This window comes from Triturus cristatus, chromosome 1_2, assembly GCF_964204655.1.
Source record: "Triturus cristatus chromosome 1_2, aTriCri1.1, whole genome shotgun sequence".
NCBI lineage: Eukaryota > Metazoa > Chordata > Amphibia > Caudata > Salamandridae > Triturus > Triturus cristatus.
In genome coordinates, this window is record NC_140580.1 from 163,934,906 (window position 1) to 163,955,781 (window position 20,876).

Here is a 20,876-nt window from a genome sequence, read left to right on the forward strand (position 1 = left end):
CGGCACTCTAACGTTTTGGGATCAAGACCAAAGAACCACAGACACCCTTCATTAGTGACATTTCAATTGTCAAGTTCATGATAAATGTAGGGGTCTACATGGTTATTTGTCTATCAAAACCATGTTGTTAGAATGTTTTGTCTATATTTTATGGTTTGATAAAATTAAACATTTAATCTTTTTGTACGGATCTATCTCTGTTTATAATCAGTGTCATATTGAAATATGGTTTCTGCTTCACAAGGTTTGAATCTAAGTATAAGAATCATTACGTTAGAGTGCCGGGGTACTTGCATTGTTCATATTTGGGTGGGTGCAGGCAAACTTCCTTCACACTCAGTTGTCGTGTGTAAAAACCGAAACAAATAAGAACTGAGTTAAAGAAATACAACATTTAAAAACTCAAGCCAATATTACATAGAATCAGAAAATGCAGATCACAAAAATGATATAAGAATGAAAAAGCATAAGATCAAAATTTACTGCAGGTTTATACCCAGAGTTTTTGCTTTTTGGCTGCCTGATTTTGACCCTGTTTTTGTTGGTTTTAGGACTCTTGGCACTTTACCACTGCTGATCAGTGCTAAAGTGCATATGCCCTCTGTGTAAAGTGTGTTTATGGATTGGCGTTTTCACGATTGGCTTATTTCACTTACTACTAAGTCCCTAGTGCAGTGCACTGTGTGTGCCCAGGGCCTGTAAGTCAAATACTGCTAGAGGGACCTGCAGCACTGATTGTGCCACCCACACAAGCAGAATAGCAAAAGGTTCTCAGACCTGCCACTGCAGTGTCTGCGTGCAGGTTTTACTCCACTGTCGGCCTGGCAAGAGTTGCCAGGCCCTAACCTTCCCTTTTCTTACATGCGAGTCACCCCTATGGTAGGCCCAAGGTACCCCCACTCATGGGCAGGGTGCTGTGTATGTGAAAGTTAGGACGTGTACTGGGGTGTGTGAAATGTCCTGATAGTGAAATACAGTGTCTTTCGTTTTTCACTATTGAAAGGCTATCTGTCCCATAGGATAGGATGGGGAATACTTTGTAACATCTTACAAGTATAACTGTCCATTGGGACGAGAAAAAGAGTTGGAGTTTAGTATGCCTGAACTCAGAATATAAAATGCATCTTTTTGTAAAGATGATTTTTGTCCATCTTGTGTTTGAAAATACCACTTTTAGAAAGTGGGTATTTTCTTGTTTAGCCATACTGTGTGCCTCTACCGGTTTGTATATTGACTGTCTGGCTTTTGAGTGGCAGGGGCTGGGGATATGGATTCTCTCGAACAGCCACGGGGGTTGATGTGTGTCCTGCCTTTCCTAAATGACTCGGGCCTGGGCTGAATAGACCTGGGCTGCATATAGAGTGGGGGGGGGGCTTCCTTGCCTTACACAATGCTGTCTCCACCCTCTGCCGGGAAGCTGAACCAGAGAGGGCAGAACTGGTTTTGACTGAGCACAGAGCCTCTCTGACACAAGAGAACAAAGAGAAATGCTGTATAAATATTGGGGTCCAGACCCCAGAATTCTAGATTACTTCTTGACTGAAGAGCACCCTCTGCCAAGGAGAAGAGCTGGGAAAGCTGATGGAGAAGTACTGTCCCTTTGCTGTGTGCTGTCTGGGGTTGGCCTGCAGTGGCTGGTTCTGCCAAGGAGAGGGTAAAGACTTTGCTGTGTGCTGTGTATCCTGCTTGAAGATATCCAAGGGCTTGAAGTAGAGCTTGCCTTCTGTTCTGAAGTCTCAGGGACACAAAGACTTCACAACCAGCTCCCCTGAACTTCCTTGCTGGGAGTTCTGACCTACTAAGAGGTGCCTATTGCTGTGTTGGACCTCTGGAAGTTGTTCTTTCTGTTGGGAGCTGGAAAGGAGAAGCAACTAAGAGAAGCATGATGCATCTGCACCTGTTTCCGATGCATTACCGCTGTGCCACTGAAGAAACAGTGCAGCGCCTGCCCGTGGCTAGAGAAATCGCCACAAGCTGGATCCTGTGCACCTATCTCTGAAGACTGAGATCACTGCACTGATTCTGATGCACGCCCAGGTGTGAGGCTGCAAGAACAAATGCATCATGGGACCGCGGCTGGAGAGAACTGACGCATCCTGGGTCACCACGCATTGCACTGGGGCAGCACGTCTACAAGAACGCCGGGGCCACAGTAAGAATCTGACGCATCACCTCCTCACACAGTAAGAAACTGACACATCACCTCCCTTTCAGTAAGGAACCAACGCATCACCTCCCCTGTGTGGCAGTAAGGAACCGATGCATCACCTCCCCTGAAGCAAGGAACTGACACATCACCTTCCCTGCGGCTGTTTTTGTTTATGATTTTGAAGCATCCAAGGTACTTTGTGTTGAAAGTGTTGCATCTATACTTTAAAATGGACAGAACTGTTTTTACCTTCTAAGAATCACATTTTGATTATTGTATGTTGGATTTTTGTCGTTTTTGATCTTGTTTGGTTTAGATAAAGATTACTTATTTTTCTAAACTGGTGTGTTGTCCATTTGTAGTGTTTTCACTGTATTACTGTATGTGTGCACAAATGCTTTAAACACTGACTCTTAGATAAGCCAGTCTGGTCATGCCAAGCTACCAATTGGGTGAGCAGGGGTAATTTTAGAAGTGTTTCCCCCTTTCCCCGACTAGGAAGAAGGGTCCCTACTTGGACAAAGGTGCAAACCATTGCCAACTGGAGACCCCCATTTCTAACAATTAACAATAACGTTTTTTTATATAGCACATTAAACTGCATTTCTGCCTTTGATAAGCATTGTGTATAACACGTTACTCAACCTAATGACTTAATTTACTGATCTTGGAAAAATGGAACGGATAGCTGGCATTGCCCGTATTTCAAATCCTGCAGATTACAGCTGAGTTTGAAACAAACTTTTGAATCACAGAGCAATCTTGCTGGTTTTATCATATTATGAAAATAAACAAATATTGATATGATTTTTCACTGTAAGCCTATGAAACTAGTTGAAATGATCTGAAGAATAAAGTGGTACACCCTTGGCCACCATGGACATTTTTCACTGTGGGGTAAACTATCCAATTCCACTTCCAGGCAAACTGTAACTGATCCAGATGCCCTCTGTGCACACAAGTAACTTAAACGTCAAAAAACAAATCAGTCCGGACTGAGGTGCAGGCCTCTATGGTACACATTTGGGGTGTGACTGCTGGGGATGGGCGCATGTGTGGGGGGATTGCTGGGAGGTGGGGGGCTGAACCGCTTCAGATTTTGTTATATGCTGGACAACGACTAAATGATCGACAATTGCTGTACTGTACTGTGTTAAAAGAAAATAATAAAAATTGTTTAAAAAAAAAAAAAAAAAAAAACAATCAGTCCATTTGCATAATGGACCCAAAGTAGAACATTCCTTAGGCACACCTGGTACATTTCAGAGGCATAACATTAGGTTAATGAACAAATACTTGGAGAAATTCGATTTGGACATTACTTTTTCTTGCACGTAGCCATATATTAATAACGTGATTTTCTTTCTGAAGGTTGTTCCAAAAATGATTATAATATACCGACCCACTTTTTCCTGCCAGCCCACAGCTGCATGGCTGTGTTTGCTAATGCAATGAATGAATCAAAAGTGGAAATCGTATATTATAATTCCAACAATATGAGGAACAAAATATGCTTGTTGCAGAATGTGTGAAAAGTTCGCTTAAGACTTGCTCAATATTTTTTGTACCTTTTTTAATACCACAAATGTATGACTTGCAAAATTTGATTTCACTGATAAACTCCAGTGCTCGTGTCCTTTAAATGTATTTCCAACCCTAATTTTTCACCAGACCATATATGAATGCAAATGGTGCATTTTGTTGAGCTAATGGAGAATAAAAGATAAAATGATTGTAAAATATTACATTTCACTCAAATCAAGCATGTAGAATATCCACAATATTGGCACCATCCAAACAGATCGGTGACTTATCAGGGGAATGTTTACTATACACTTCACTGCATACGTTCTGAAACTCGAGGGTAAATCACATATACACCTGGGACTTCTATCAGTTTGATTGTCCGTCAAAAAATCTCTACCATATGGAAGCATACACCTTGTCATGCTAGACTTTACAACTTCTTTTTAAATCAGTCTCAAGAGCTTATTTACCAGCCCATTGCACCACCGGTGCGTCACGTTTTTTGATGCAATGGCAGCGCAGTGTACCTGCCCATATTTGCAAGGCCAGGTAAAGCCACCCTGCCTGGCTTTTTATGATCTTGTAAATATGACCCCCTTTCACGCATGACTCTACATGAAAAGGGCATTCCATGGGCCTCATTTATAACATTTTGACCCTGGTCAGTGCAACAAACCTTCCTGTTGCACTGCCATGCACCGAAAGAAAAGGGCAGGACAATGTTGTAACTACAAATATGGTGCATTTATGCTCTTTTCTCCCGCACTGGCACACAATTGGCTGCCATGCATCAATGCAGGCACCCTTCAACCATGTTGCAAGGGTGTCTGCGTTATTGGGGTGATTGTTTTTGGAGAGGAAGGGACACCTTTCTACATAAAAACAATCATGACAGGTGTTCTCCTCTTTCTTTCTACACATAGAACAAGCATTGGCATAGCCAATAGGTCTCGCTTTTGGGACCTTATAAGTATTTAGTTATGCAACACAATATCTTTGGTGCAACAACATTAAGTGTTGCATGGTTAAACACTTATAAGGCCCCAAAGGCGAGACTTACTGGCTATTCCAATGCTTGTTTCACTTTATGTGTGTTTTTTTTTTAAATATAATTATGCTTCAGAAAAATAATTGTACTTTAATATGTTCAAAATATTTTTTAAATTATTTTAATGCTGTATATTGTTCTAAAATGTAAATACATAAAATTATTTAACATTATTTAAAAATAAAATATTTTTCTATTTTCTCTAAAGTTTAATAAACTTTTACACTTTCCCTATACTTTTCCATGTAGAGATCTCCACTCCAATGATAGAGGCCTTGACCTACATGTGAAAAGCTACTGTAGCTGTAGATGGTGCTTTTGTGCAAGGATTGTTACCGAATGAGAGAAGTCAAAAGATAACAATATGTCTTGTATGGCAAACTAAGAAATTATCCAAATTAGAAACTGTTGTGAACCATTGTATGGCTTTGCAAGCACGAAAGAGAACATTGAATTGAAACTGATACCTTTCAAATTGCAAAATATACAGCAAATGGTAATAGGAACCCATCTGCTTTCAAATATATGCACTTTCCCAGGTGCTTGTAGGACTGTTGAAAAAATAGTATATCTACCCCCCAATCCTGCAAACAATATATACACTATAATGTTTGTGGCAATGGAGTAATAAGCATGCCCACACCCTTCCCAAAAATGTGTACTTTCACAATGTTTGTTGGATGGGAATTAGAATTGTAAATTTTACCAATTTTGTTAATTCAATTTAATTAATGATTGTGGGGATCAGGTTAGTATAATACATATCAATTAACAAATCTGTGTAAGAGAAAATATTATATTGTATTGATATTTCTAAGTGCTCATTAGTTTTAGAATATTTGTAGAATATGAGATCGGGAATTAAATTAACATACTTTCATTTTTAAAAGGTATTTCTTTTTTAATGTATATTTTAAATAATTTTAGAAATGTTTAAGATTTTTTTTTAATGTTTGCTATTCTTTTTTAATAAAATCACCATATAAGTATTTAATTTATTTAAATACGTTTTAAGTATTTATTTTTTATTTTTTGGATAGTTAATTCTGAAATTTTAGTAACTTCAGCCTGCCAAAAAGAAGCTAGCTTCAGCATCACAGACATTGCTTTCACTGATGTGTTCACTATTGTTGTTCTGTTTTGAAGCAGCGAGAACATCGACATTTTGAAAGTGTGCTGCACCGGGATACACTGTCAAGCACACAACTATTGTAGGACGCGCCAGTTCGCTTCCTGATTATTTGGCACAGCTGTTGGGCGAGTCTGAAAAAGAGAGGCGGGCCTTACAGGATGATATAAAAGATAATAAAAACACGGGGCTTCAAAAGCAAGAACAATGCGCCAGCACGGCAAGATATCATGGAAATAGACAAAGGCCGGACAACCGCCCCAGGCGCAACCATGGGAATAAAAATAACAAGCTCTTCTAACGGAACCCATTCGACAGTAAGTCCGCCGTCTATTTTCTTGATCAACAGAGGGTGGGAGGAAGACTATGTGATCTCATTCTCTAGCAGAGTGCCACCGCCTGGCTGAGGTGTCTTCGCGGTGCCTGAGTGGAATATGAAAGCAGAGGCGTCGTCTGTGCTTGCGTTGTCTTCAACACAGCTGTCAAGCTAGGACGCGCACGCCTGGGTACGGCCACCTGTGGGTGCGGTGTCTGTTGGGTCCTCGCCCACCGGGTAATGTCATTGCCCCAGCCCGCAGTGTAAGACTGCGGCCGCGGTGGAGAAGCGGCTGCTGGATGGAGAAACCAAGGGGGATGAGGGGCAGAACTTGTGGCGAGAGTCAGAAAATAGAATGGTTTGGCAATGGGATAACAGAAGGCAATCAAGGAAGGGTGTCATATAATGAGACAGGAGGTGACATTAAGGTACGCCGAAGGGATAGAAAGTCGGAGAGGCAAGAAAAGGATGGAGGAGAAAGATACTGGATGGAAGAACGAAGTCATCGCGGTGAAAGCGAAAGTGATCGCAATGACGCGCTCTGTGCAAAGCACGCAAGGGATGCGCGTGCAACATTTGTGAGGCGGAGCGCGGCGTGCTTGTGCCCGTGACCGCAAGCTGGTGACCGCTTTGGTAGCACTGCGAAAAGTCGCTTACTAAATGTCTCGCCAGTGCAGCGAATGCGCTAGCTCAAGCAAGACCTAAAAAGCACTGTTTATATATAGCGATGATAGTTGCACAGAAGTAATTTACTACAGACTGCGTCCCAAACATAAAAGCTGGGTTGGTTTTTCAAATAACACAAACCCTGCTTGCGTGGTCCTTCTTGAAGTCAGTTTATTTTTAACAAAGAAACAAGCAGCTGGACCTCTGGATAAATTCGAGATAATCGGTAGCTGAAGCATCCCAGCTCCAGATGGTCATGTTTGCACAATGCTTCCCAGAGGTCTAGGTAAACTAGTTCTGTGCTTGGTTCTTCCGGAACATATTCATTGCACGGATGAGAGTTTATATAAAACTTTTTCAAATGCAGTGTTTTTAATCGTCAACTGTAAAAGTGTTGGTGATGGTTGGAGTTGTAATTCATGTGACACCGGATAACAACTTCTTGCTTCATTGGCAGATTATAACACTTAAATGTTGCCACTTGGTAATTAAAATAAGAGTTTCTTCTACAAATTGAGAAAACCGACATTTAGAAAACGTGTTCTATAATAAAAGACTATCATAGCAGTAAAGTATGTTCTCAATACACACAAGAGGCTAATACAGCCGATTAAAGGCTGAAATGTACCTAAACATCGTTCATATTAATTCCGTATTAACCTGCATAGGGGCATATTTTCAAGACAGGCGATAAAATTATCGCCGCTTTAGGGAGGGTCTGGAAACATGTTTTTTTGATAAGTAACTCTGCCTGTGCCACTCTTGCATGACGGATTGGTAACTAGCGCCAGGACACCCTTGGGTAATCGTGTGCTTAATAAATATCCGTTACATAACAAGCAAAACATATTGGAACATTTGGATTTCTAAGATCACTTTTAAACGCAAGATCTGAAATATCAGAAAACTGTTTTTTCAAGTAAGCACGAAGCCTCAAGAATGTGTACCAGGACACCAAAGCTGTCTGAGGTTTGTAAAGAATGTTCGACATGCAGCCACACAGACTTTATGCACTAAGTAACGATGACAGCAGAATGTGAGCAAACAAAACTATCTACATTTTATCCACACTTAAACTAAATTCTATATTTGATACATGCATATGTGTGTGATGTATGTTGTGCAAGTACAAGAAATGGGGCCAGTACTCCCAGCAAAATTTTTGCTGGCCATGTATGCCGCTTCATGGGATATTTTTGGGTGCGTTACAGAAGGAAGGATGCAAATTCGGCCACAGAAGTACAAAGGAGGTGACTGCTTATTTTCAGCAAAACGGGTAAACCAAGGGTCTTAAATAGTATAATGATCCACCATAGACTAATGTTCTTCAGGTAACCCAAACAGATTGAAGCAAGGAGCGTGCCCCGCCACGACTCAAACTAAAGAAGTAAAAAAAGGGTTAACCTCCATGCGCAAACAATAGTTTTTTGTTTTTTTTATTTAAACGGGCGCGAGGTATTTGCCATCCCCACACTCTGGAAATGCACAGCATGGTGATCACTTGTGCTTCAGTTGCATACTGTTACTCCTCCCTAGTACTAGGTACCTATAATGAGAGGCCCCCACCGCGCCTAGGGGTGGGGGGCACTTAGTGGCATTTCGTGCGCGAGGCAACGGAGGGGCTGGGCCAGGGCCCATCTGGTCAGGGCGAGTAGGAGGGGCCACCAGGAAATTCTAGGAGGTAGGCAGGCTCGTAGTGCGTCACGTAGGTACGCAGGCGGCCCCTCGACGGAAAAAGATAAGAAGGCTGTTTCACGAGGGGGAAGCCCTCTTTGTCCTCTTGCCTCGGGCGCCCAGCAGGTCGCGGCCATAAGCGAAGTTGGCAAGCGGCGGCGGGCACCGGGGCGAGGGGGCCTCACAGCGTAGCGAAACAGGACTTTCAAGGTGGGTAGTTTAGTACCGTCTGGCTGTGGTTGTATTGGAAATAATAGACAAAGATAGGCTGCAAAACGCACGTTTGCCTGGGAAGGCGCGTCTAAGCATGCGGTACCCAAATCAATGGGTTTATCGCCTTTAGTTGTTAAACTACAGTGGGAAAAGAGAAGACTGTTGGGTTGGGCTTTGCTCAAGTCTTGAACCGGGGTCGCTGCCCATTCAAGTAACAAAATGATCATAGGTGGGCAGGTGGCGGTCTTCTAGTCGGGAACAGTAGGTCAGACTACGGTTAGTTAAACGGGGCCGGCGGCGAGGTATCAGTGCCTTTTTTGTTTCTATATACTCTGTGACTTTCATACAGTGGTTTCAAGGCATCGGTCCCAAGGTGCGGGGGTGGAGTTATTCATCCTAACTATATGGGGGAGCGTGAGCGCTAGATCTGGAGATGAAGCTGTTTTTGGTGGAGTGCGAGAGCGCCAGTAGGCTCCTCGCCCTGTGGCGGTGTCCCGGGCCAGAAAAATGGCGGGGACTCCTGTTTGACGGGGACTGGCCAATCCTGGAACAAGGAGGGCAGTCAATGGGGCTCCGGGCTGGCGGGAGAGGGGGCCGTCCTGCTGGTGGCCCTGGACTCTCCGGCCCTACCCGAGATGCCGGTGCTTGGAGGAAGCAACTTGGTAAAAGCTGGTGGCGCAAGGAAAGGCGCAAAGCAGTGCTCTGGTGGCCGCGTCTAGGAAGTAGACGACGGGGAGTTGCCTGAAATGGAAGCAATAGAGATGGTTTGTGTCCTGCTGGTACAAACCGCATGGAAGCAATGGAGATGGGTTGTGTCCTGCTGGTACAAACCGCATACCGTGTGTCTCGGGAGATCCTGAGCTGTAAATACAATTGCAACTGTAACCTGTGGTTCAAACGAATACTGTGCAACCCAATGTTATCAATGTGTGTTGGATTGGTTAATAAAAGTTGGTCTAATGTTGACAGTGCATATCCAAACAAAGATGGCATTATCTGAGAATTAATAAAGACTACGCAGTGAAGACCATCCACTGGTATGGTGCTTTTTGTGGTGGGAAAAGAGGGGGCAAGTGTGGTGGGACGAATCGCACATTATATGCCTACTATGACTTGGTACATCCTCTGCCCTCGTTAAGAACCAATTACACGTCTGGGTCAAGTCTCCTGTCTTTGTAAAAGATTGTACTGATGTGGAACTTCAACAAGGTTTGATGAACGATCGAAACTTATCAGCACAGCTACTCCAACAGGAGTATCCCGGCGCTAGAGGTTCACACGACCCTGGAGAAACAGCTAGAGGCAGTCAGTCAATAAAGACTTACACATGCTGGCGAATAGGATGCGCCAATCCAATGTACGAATGAATGTACAAGAATATGCTATGAACTTTTGAGCTGTTAGAGAAAGTCAGGATCCCCGGCAGTCTGCAAGGACTGTTGAATTAAGCTAGCTCTGATAGACACGTAGGGTACCCTCTATTCCCTCCCACACAAACTCAGCCACATGTAGACTTTGTTTAATAGCTACATGGAGCTTCTTACCAACAGGGGAGCCAGTGGGGGCCAAACGAAATAGAAAGACAAAGAGAAAACAGTACAAGTGTTGCAACAGACACCAAAAAACACCCTAAAAGGTCAAGGGATGAAAACCCCATAGAGTCCACTCTCACCTTATTAGGGACCACTGTCCCAATCAAATCCAAGGTAAGAAAGTTAGGAATTATTAAAGATGCCGGCCCATGTCTCAACTTAGAAATAGGGGCATTAGTGTAAACCACCTTCCACCAATTGAAATGCTTAAAACATGTCCCCCATCTCGCAAGAGAACACAGACCCATGGTAAGAGGGGCCTTAGTTCAACCGAGCCTAGACTACATATTGCACTGCCTTGTAGGACAGCCTACCCATACAACAAAAATACAAAAGACAAAAACGCACCAGTGCATTTCATTTTCACACTTCAAAAACACAATCTACTCACTACCCATCTTGGATACCAGCAGTACCGGTCTATACAGGTCACAATGAATTTCAAACACCTTACCCGACCCTTACTAAAACCTGGAAGGCTCAGTGGCCATCAAATAAAAAGTTACCACACAATACTAGCTACCACAATACCACCCACCCCGACCTACCCAAGCTATCACACTAGATTGAGAGGATACAGGTGCTTTTCAGTATCGGGCTCACATCTACGAAATGATGGTACGTGCGCTGAAGCTGTCTCATTGGCAGTAGCACACTTAATGCATAATAATTAAAAATTCAATCTAAACAATATATTCTTTCAGAATAACCAACAAATGTTAAAGTTCGGAGGAAAAATAACCACATTTAACTACAGAACGTGGTGTCAGGCGCGTCAGCCAACAGGTATGTGTATTAAATAAATACAAGGGCTACCTCCTCTAGGAACGGATTGTTCTAAAACAAGCATAACCTAACTAAACTCAACACTGCTCACAAAGGTCCATCCTACTGCAGCTCCCACGGAATGACGATAGCTTTCCAGTTACCTCATTCAGGAAAAACAACACTTAACGACAATGTAATTACTTAAGGGGTTGTAGAACCGGAATCACAGCTCCACATTCCTGTGGGAATGGTTTTTCTCTATACAATATCTCGCCACCAGCACTGGAACCAAATGGCGGAGAAGGCATGGCGAATTCGACAGCAAGTCATTTAATGAATTAGCTCAAACGTCAAGAACTCCACTCTGTACATACCTTAAGAACCCAATTAGAGATTAGATCAAAGCGAATACAAACTGTGATATATCTCGTATTGGCCATCGACATCTAAGGAACAATGACACAGAGGTAAAGGTGTGCTAGGCACAGACTGCCCTGCTGATAGGCACGGGGCACCATGCACGCCAAGTGTATGAAGGAAGCGCTCCGTGAACAAAAGCCAGCTATGAATGAAGTGCACACGTGTGCAACCGGGAGAGGCAACTGAATGAACAGTGCTCAGCAGGGCTTTGTTCTTCACTTGGGCCAAGACAAGAATACTAGGCAGAGTACTGCGCGACCAGAGGTCACTTATTAACACTGGGATTTGCGGGCTACATTTGAAGCTACAGCTGGACATATACCACTAAGCATAGGGTGACCAGGCTTCCTGGGTTTTCGCCGGGTCAGTTCCGGTTTTCACCAGCTGTTACGGCAGATTTCGGTAAATTAAGCTTGTGCCCGGTTTTTAGAGAGGGTCGATCGAAAACGGTGGGAGGTGCCGTTTTATGTTTTCCAAAGCGGGGATAGTTAGCTGCGGTTGTAAGAACGCAGTTTAATTAACAGGCATGCTACTGGCTCTAAACATTGCACTGGATTTGTGTGTTTCTGTAATTTTCTGCTGAGGAGCTCTGTCATTTTCTGTGCTCGGTTGGAGTAAATTGTAGTCCTTCTTCTAGTTTTGTAAAATGTTCCGGTTTTTGGCTTTCAGTCAAGTCACCCAAACAAAGCACAGTGCGCAAACGTGAGGGGAAGAAATTAATGGTACTGTGTGCCTAGAAAACGAGTGACTAGAGCTGCGAGGTTGTCTCTCGCGAGCTACTCCCGTGAATGAGGATTATGAAAGTCGAATTGTCACATGCCTAATGTACAAGGGGGTGGGTGCAATGGATGGTGCTGTGCCTAGGCCTCTCGAGTGGTGCCGTGCCCAGAGCTCTTTGTATGAATACCACGGTGTATACGAACCCACTCACGAGAATGAATGTTGCTATGAATATGGCTAATTACACTTGAAAGAGAATTACACTATTACAATGACCGGTCAGGTCTAACGACGTGAAGGGTGCCATAGAATAGTAAAATCTGTAAGCCAAGATTACTATACAACAAATAACTGTACATACATAGTGCCCCAACAGCAATCGTGAAATATCCGTGCTATAAAAACAAGCATTGAAAGCGTGCGTCATCGCGATCGCGATCGCTCAGAAAGCGAAAGTGATCGCGATCGCGCACGAGTTTTCAAAGTGCTGCTGAATGCTAGCAGTTCGCGCGTGCACGGTCGCGTGAACGCAGGCGCTAGGCCAGCCAGCAGCACTTTGAAACCTCACATACAAAATGTCTCTCCGAGCCAGCGCATGCGCTGGGCTCAGCGAGACCTAAAAAGGAAAAATTAAGAGAACTAAAGGTATTTCTCCTCATTTCACCCCCCTTACACCTCTGATACATTCCCAGGTTTACAAAACCTTGCAAATCTGGGAATGCATCACGTTCCATGGATGTTGCATTGAAACACCCACAGCAACACCCATGGAAAGCCCATTTCACGCAGAGTAATCTGTGAAAGGAGGCCATTTTTACAAGGTCATGAAAAGCCATATAGGGTGGATTTAGTGACTTTGTAAATATATACGTTAAAAAAAACAACAAAAAATGGATTCAGGCCCAAATCTCTTGACTATGGTGAATGTATCACATTGTTCTGCATTCTCTCCATCAATTGTTCTTTTTGCATTTGTCACCCCGAGTGGGACGGGTATGCCCAGACGTAGGTCTTGTGCTCTCCATACCACTGGAGTCAAGCAATCCTGGCTGATGAGGGGGAAACTCCCAAACCGGTCCTCGGATGCTTGTTTCCAGTCCTGGGAGGACCTGGCCTGGCAGTTTGGGCTGGATTGCTCCCATTGGGCGCAGGGTTAAAACTGATTTGTATATGGCTGGGTTCAAACTGGATTGGCAGGGGGAGATAAAAACAACGATAGATTTAGGCCCAGATCTCTGTACTGGGGTGAATCTGTGACATTGTTCTGCATTCTGTCCATCAATTGTTCATTTTGCATTTGTAGATATGGGCAGGCACAGTGCTCTGCCGTTGCATCAAAAAAGTGATGCACTGGTGGCGCAATGGGCTTGTAAATTAGCCCCCATGTGTGTTGCTGTGGGTTTCCCACACAGAATCCATGAAACCTGACGCATTCTCAGATTTTCAAGATTTTTGAAACCTGGGAATGGACCAGATTCCTATGCCTCCCCGGGGAGGCTTAAGGGAGGTGCAACGAGGAGAAATACACAAATTTCGTCTCATTTTTCCTTTTTCTTTGTGTGCTGCATCCTATGTGTCCCTTCCTGCACATAAACAATCACCCCTACAGCGCAGAGACCCTTGCACCACGGTGCAAGGTTGCTTGCATTGGCACATGGCAGCCCTTTGTACACCAGCGCAGGCGAAAATGAAAGGAATTCTCGATATCTTGTAGATACAGAGTATTCCTGCACTTTGCTTATGACTCATAGAAGTGCAGCAGGAATGCCTGCTGTGCTGCCTTTTGTCTAAATATTGTAAATGAGGCCTTCAGTTTGTGAGGATTTTGTAAGGAGGTGCATTGAAAACTTACACCTGTTTTCCTAACCTTCAGGATGCATAATGTTCACAGTGAGGGTAGCAGGAATGAGATAATGCAGAAGTTTAATAATTAATTAATCTTTGCATTTCTGTGCAAATTCACACTTTACAATTAACGGATTTTTTGTGACATCTTCCCTGCATACAACATGGGCGCACTTTAGCGCCCTTTTAACAGAGCTTATACTAGTGCTTTCCCAATCATTTGTGAATAATAAATAAGTTACTGCTTTTTAGATCCACAACAAATTAGTGTAAGAACTTTATTTGTCTCCTTTGCTATGCCCATTTTTGTTTCATCTTTCAGATGCTATGCATTCTTAGTTAAACATGTTTTGCAAACATTGCACACAGGAGAAACACTTGTCTGTGGATTGTCCTGTGCTTAGTTTACTGAATAATATTTGTTGTTTGCAGCTGTATATTATGGCATATCAGGCCTTAGGCATACAAGTAACAGCCCATAAATAAAAAACAGTAGCTGTGCGCTAATGCAGCAGCTTTTAAACAAAAGCTGTTGTGTGATGTACAGCGTGATGGCATGCCAATCCATGTCTCTTCAGAACCCTTGTTGCATGAATATGTAAAGAAATATGGGTCCGAGGAAGAGTTGATCATTCCACTTACAAACATCATTCTACCAGTCACATGCATTAGAATTACCAGGCCAATAGCTGAAGGCCACATTATTATAAACTACATGCCATTCACAAGAGCAAACCTTTACCCCGTAGGAGAACTGGTATACAAATATTGCAAAAATCAGTGGTTCTCATTGGTGTCACTAATCATCCAATCATGATTTATCAGCAGGCATTACTGTTTTCTATGAATGCATTGAGTCATTCCTGTTACCCTGACACACTCCTATATATATATATATATATATATATATATATATATATATATTACCTACTGGCGGTCGCCAGTAGGTAGTTATAGTTAGGACCACGTTTCCATAGGAAATCCGCAACATTCTATTTTGAATAACTTTTGCGCCGGTCGACGAATCCTCGCGAATTTTTCAAAATAGGTGGAGCGCTACGCTCCGCTCCTTCCCTAAATGTCTCGGGGGGATTCGTCAAGCGGGGGCTGAGATAAAAGGGGGGTCCCAGAACGCGTTTTTCCCATGCATTTTTCCATAGGACCTTTAGACAGGGCTACAGCCCGAACGTCTGAACAGAATTACTAGAAATTTGGCAGAGAGGTAGTCCTCAGGTCAAGGAAGTGCCTTTTGTAGGTTTGGTGTAAATCTGTTCAGTAGATTCTGAGAAAATAGCCTTTAAATCAATATATATATCTGAGCCAGCTTACGGTGCGCTTACGGTACGCTTACCGTACGCGTACGGTGGCGTGCGCGAGCGCGATTCTGATTGGCTCTTAGATCTTAGTAAACATTCGAATCGGTCGAAACCAGGAAGCGGCGGCCGCCATTTCGTGTGTTTCACTCAGAAAAAAAAGAGTGATAACAAGAAAAGGGGGCAAGGAGGAGAGTTACAGACCCCCTAACATTTGTAAGGGGGTCGAAGAAGGACAGAAAAGTACAAAGAAAACATTTATTGATTTTAAAAAAAATCACGGGGTACGCGTACGGTAAGCGTACGGTAAAAAATAAAAATAAAAAAAGAAATGAAATGCAGATTTAAGTGTTTAGATATTAGGGGGCTCTAAAAAGAGCCGTTGTGTTTATGAAGTGATTTTTAAGTGGTACCTACAAGTAAGTACCGATGCAGAGTCTAAGGTTCAAGAGGAAGACTCTGTTCCCTTCATCATTGAAGTGCACACCATCTCCTCTATAAATGTCTTGCATGTTGTAACGCAAGTTGTTGTGGTAAATGGAACCCATACCATAGTCACGGAGGAAAGCAGAAACAGATTTGTTGACGTGCTTTCTTGCTTTGTCAATCTGCGGACAGAAATGATTGGACCAGTTCCATTTTTGCCTTTGGCAGGGTATGCTCAGACGTGAGTCCCTTGCTCACTTTGCCACTGGATTCAAGCAAGCCTGGCTGAAGACGGCTGAAATGCCAGACACCGGTCCTAGGAAGCTTGTTTCCGGTCCAGGGAAGGCATGGCTTGGCAGTTCGGGCTGGACTGTTCCCATGAGGCACAGGGTTAGACTGATTTGCATATGGCCATGTCTGAACTGGGGTGGCAGAGTGGGCTAAAGAACGGTGATGGATCAAACCCAGATCTGTTGACTGGGTGTGAGTGTTTGATTGGTTCTGATGCTCCGTCCATCACCACCCCCTTTTGTACCGCTTTGTTCGCCATAAGTTGGCAGGGTATGCTCAGACGTGAGTCCCTTGCTCACTTTGCCACTGGATTCAAGCAAGCCTGGCTGAAGACGGCTGAAATGCCAGAAACCGGTCCTAGGAAGCTTGTTTCCGGTCCAGGGAAGGCATGGCTTGGCAGTTCGGGCTGGACTGTTCCCATGAGGCACAGGGTTAGACTGATTTGCATATGGCCATGTCTGAACTGGGGTGGCAGAGTGGGCTAAAGAACGGTGATGGATCAAACCCAGATCTGTTGACTGGGTGTGAGTGTTTGATTGGTTCTGATGCTCCGTCCATCACCACCCCCTTTTGTACCGCCATTTTTGCCTTTGGCATATGTTAGAAAACACAAAGGCAGTTTTAGGGAAAAGTGAAAACAGTTGTGCAAAGGTGTCCTTCATAAGCATTTCCAGACCTACCCCAGTCAAAGTGCCTAGGTCATTGCCACCACAGTGCACTATTATGAGGTCAGGGTGTTGGTTTTGCATGAAGGATTTCACCAATGGCATCAATTGGTGCCACTTTAACCCTCTCTGACCAATCCATTTAATGTCTACATTTGGCAAAGCAAGGTCTCTCACCATACCTGTTTTCTCTGCAAACTTTTCACTCCAGAAGACATAGCTGTGCCCTACAATCCACACTGTGAACATCTTCAAAGGAGAACTGGATGCACTCAGGAGGTGTAATTCAGTAGAATGGTAAAAAGAAATGAAAGACAGTTTGGAAATGGAGGCATACATATTTTTTTCATAAAAAAAGAACTGATTGGCTGTTTCATACCATTCTAGAATAAAAACTAGGCTGTATGTGTAAATTAATAGAAGCATGTTTTGTATTGGTACAGAAAAATGTGTTACCAAAGAACAGTACTATGGATTTGCTGTTAGGTTTGAAAAGTCAAGCACTCTTGCTCTCTGGAATTGAAACATTGTTTGGCGAACTTCTGACCTAACTCCACACAGCAGTGTTCCATGAGCTGTTGCTATGGTAGCAGGCAGAAGTCAAGTTGGGGGAAGGGTACTAGGCAGAAGTCAAGTTGGGGGAAGGGTACTTTTGGAAAAGGGTTGGTTTTCAACCAATAGAAATGTGTGATTACATTTGAAAAAAAGGGGGAAGCACTGAGATTTGAAATTAACATGTATATATGTGGAAAAAGAGAGGGAAAGTTTGCCATTATCTGGTTCTGCTGAGAGGAGAGAGGTGTAAAGAACAGAGATCCTGGCTCTGATAATCTGCTGTTTGAGTGCCACATTTCTTTCACAACTAACTAATTTTAAAGGTGAGTTTAGAGTTTGAGAGGGGATGTATATGGTAAATTAAGAAATGAATAATAGAAATGCAATTCTTTTTGTTGAAGTTGTGTTTATTATTTTCTGTTTTGGGAGAAATTTAAATGTGAGGAACAAGTAAAATAATATGGACTATGTTTTCACAATAAATTAAGGTTTACTGGTATAAAAAAAGAATAGTTTAAGGGTTTGAGGTTGGACTCAGTAATGCAAATACATTCAGCATCACTAAGGCTGGTTGCCCTTGCTGGAGTGTAGGCAGTCACCCAGGTTACAAATGGTGCTGGTCTGAAAAAGCAGTTTGGACATGTGCTTTTTAAAAAATCTGAAAAGTGGATTCATAATGTGTCAGTCTGTAAAAGTGTTTATCACTTGCCAAAAAAAAGAGCAGTAAATGTGCTTTCAAATTGGCAAAGAAATTTCGTTCTGTGACTAATGTGAAAACATGACTCTGTGTGTAAATAGGAATTGCAGGCATAGATTTATTGCGTATTGCTCTGGTGATTTCACAGTTGCATTAGATGGAAAGGGGGAGCCATTTTTTGGTGCAGAAGCAGACTCTTAGCACACACCCAGCTGCTTACCATGTGGAATCATGCACAGTATTCACAAGCGAGTGGGGTTTGAGGTTTCAGTCAGTAATGCAAATACATTCAGCATCACTAAGGCTGGTTGCCCTTGCTGGAGTGTAGGCAGTCACCCAGGTTACAAATGGTCCTGGTCTGAAAAAGCAGTTTGGACATGTGCTTTTTAAAAAATCTGAAAAGTGGATTCATAATGTGTCAGTCTGTAAAAGTGTTTATCACTTGCCAAAAAAAAGAGCAGTAAGTGTGCTTTCAAATTGGCAAAGAAATGTCGTTTTGTGACTAATGTGAAAACATGACTCTGTGTGCAAATAGGAATTACAGGCAGAGATTTATTGCGTATTGCTCTGGTGATTTCACAGTTGCATTAGATGGAAAGGGGGAGCCATTTTTTGGTGCAGAAGCAGACTCTTAGCACACACCCAGTTGCTTACCATGTGCAATCATGGACAGTATTCACAAGCGAGTGGGGTTTGAGGTTTCAGTCAGTAATGCAAATACATTCAGCATCACTAAGGCTGGTTGCCCTTGCTGGAGTGTAGGCAGTCACCCAGGTTGCAAATGGTGATGGTCTGAAAAAGCAGTTTGGACATGTGCTTTTTAAAAAATCTGAAAAGTGGATTCATAATGTGTCAGTCTGTAAAAGTGTTTATCATATGCCAAAAAAAAGAGCAGTAAGTGTGCTTTCAAATTGGCAAAGAAATTTCGTTTTGTGACTAATGTGAAAACATGACTCTGTGTGCAAATAGGAATTACAGGCAGAGATTTATTGCGTATTGCTCTGGTGATTTCACAGTTGCATTAGATGGAAAGCGGGAGCCATTTTTTGGTGCAGAAGCAGACTCTTAACACACAGCCAGCTGCTTACCATGTGGAATCATGCACAGTATTCACAAGCGAGTGGGGTTTGAGGTTTCAGTCAGTAATGCAAATACATTCAGCATCACTAAGGCTGGTTGCCCTTGCTGGAGTGTAGGCAGTCACCCAGGTTACAAATGGTGCTGGTCTGAAAAAGCAGTTTGGACATGTGCTTTTTAAAAAATCTGAAAAGTGGATTCATAATGTGTCAGTCTGTAAAAGTGATTATCACTTGCCAAAAAAAAGAGCAGTAAGTGTGCTTTCAAATTGGCAAAGACATTTCGTTTTGTGACTAATGTGAAAACATGATTCTGTGTGTAAATAGGAATTGCAGGCATAGATTTATTGCGTATTGCTCTGGTGATTTCACAGTTGCATTAGATGGAAAGGGGGAGCCATTTTTTGGTGCAGAAGCAGACTCTTAGCACACACCCAGCTGCTTACCATGTGGAATCATGCACAGTATTCACAAGCGAGTGGGGTTTGAGGTTTCAGTCAGTAATGCAAATACATTCTGCATCACTAAGGCTGGTTGCCCTTGCTGGAGTGTAGGCAGTCACCCAGGTTACAAATGGTCCTGGTCTGAAAAAGCAGTTTGGACATGTGCTTTTTAAAAAATCTGAAAAGTGGATTCATAATGTGTCAGTCTGTAAAAATGTTTATCACTTGCAAAAAAAAAGAGCAGTAAGTGTGCTTTCAAATTGGCAAAGGAATTTCGTTTTGTGACTAATGTGAAAACATGACTCTGTGTGCAAATAGGAATTACAGGCAGAGATTTATTGCGTATTGCTCTGGTGATTTCACAGTTGCATTAGATGGAAAGGGGGAGCCATTTTTTGGTGCAGAAGCAGACTCTTAGCACACACCCAGTTGCTTACCATGTGCAATCATGGACAGTATTCACAAGCGAGTGGGGTTTGAGGTTTCAGTCAGTAATGCAAATACATTCAGCATCACTAAGGCTGGTTGCCCTTGCTGGAGTGTAGGCAGTCACCCAGGTTACAAATGGTGATGGTCTGAAAAAGCAGTTTGGACATGTGCTTTTTAAAAAATATGAAAAGTGGATTCATAATGTGTCAGTCTGTAAAAGTGTTTATCACTTGCCAAAAAAAAGAGCAGTAAGTGTGCTTTCAAATTGGCAAAGAAATTTTGTTTTGTGACTAATGTGAAAACATGACTCTGTGTGCAAATAGGAATTACAGGCAGAGATATATTGCGTATTGCTCTGGTGATTTCACAGTTGCATTAGATGGAAAGGGGGAGCCATTTTTTGGTGCAGAAGCAGACTCTTAACACACAGCCAGCTGCTTACCATGTGGAATCATGCACAGTATTCACAAGCGAGTGGGGTTTGAGGTTTCAGTCAGTAATGCAAATACATTCAGCATCACTAAGGCTGGTTGCCCTTGCTGGAGTGTAGGCAGTCACCCAGGTTACAAATGGTGCTGGTCTGAAAAAGCAGTTTGGACATGTGCTTTTTAAAAAATCTGAAAAGTGGATTCATAATGTGTCAGTCTGTAAAAGTGATTATCACTTGCCAAAAAAAAGAGCAGTAAGTGTGCTTTCAAATTGGCAAAGAAATTTCGTTTTGTGACTAATGTGAAAACATGACTCTGTGTGCAAATAGGAATTTCAGGCAGAGATTTATTGCGTATTGCTCTGGTGATTTCACAGTTGCATTAGATGGAAAGGGGGAGCCATTTTTTGGTGCAGAAGCAGACTCTTAGCACACAGCCAGCTGCTTACCATGTGGAATCATGCACAGTATTCACAAGCGAGTGGGG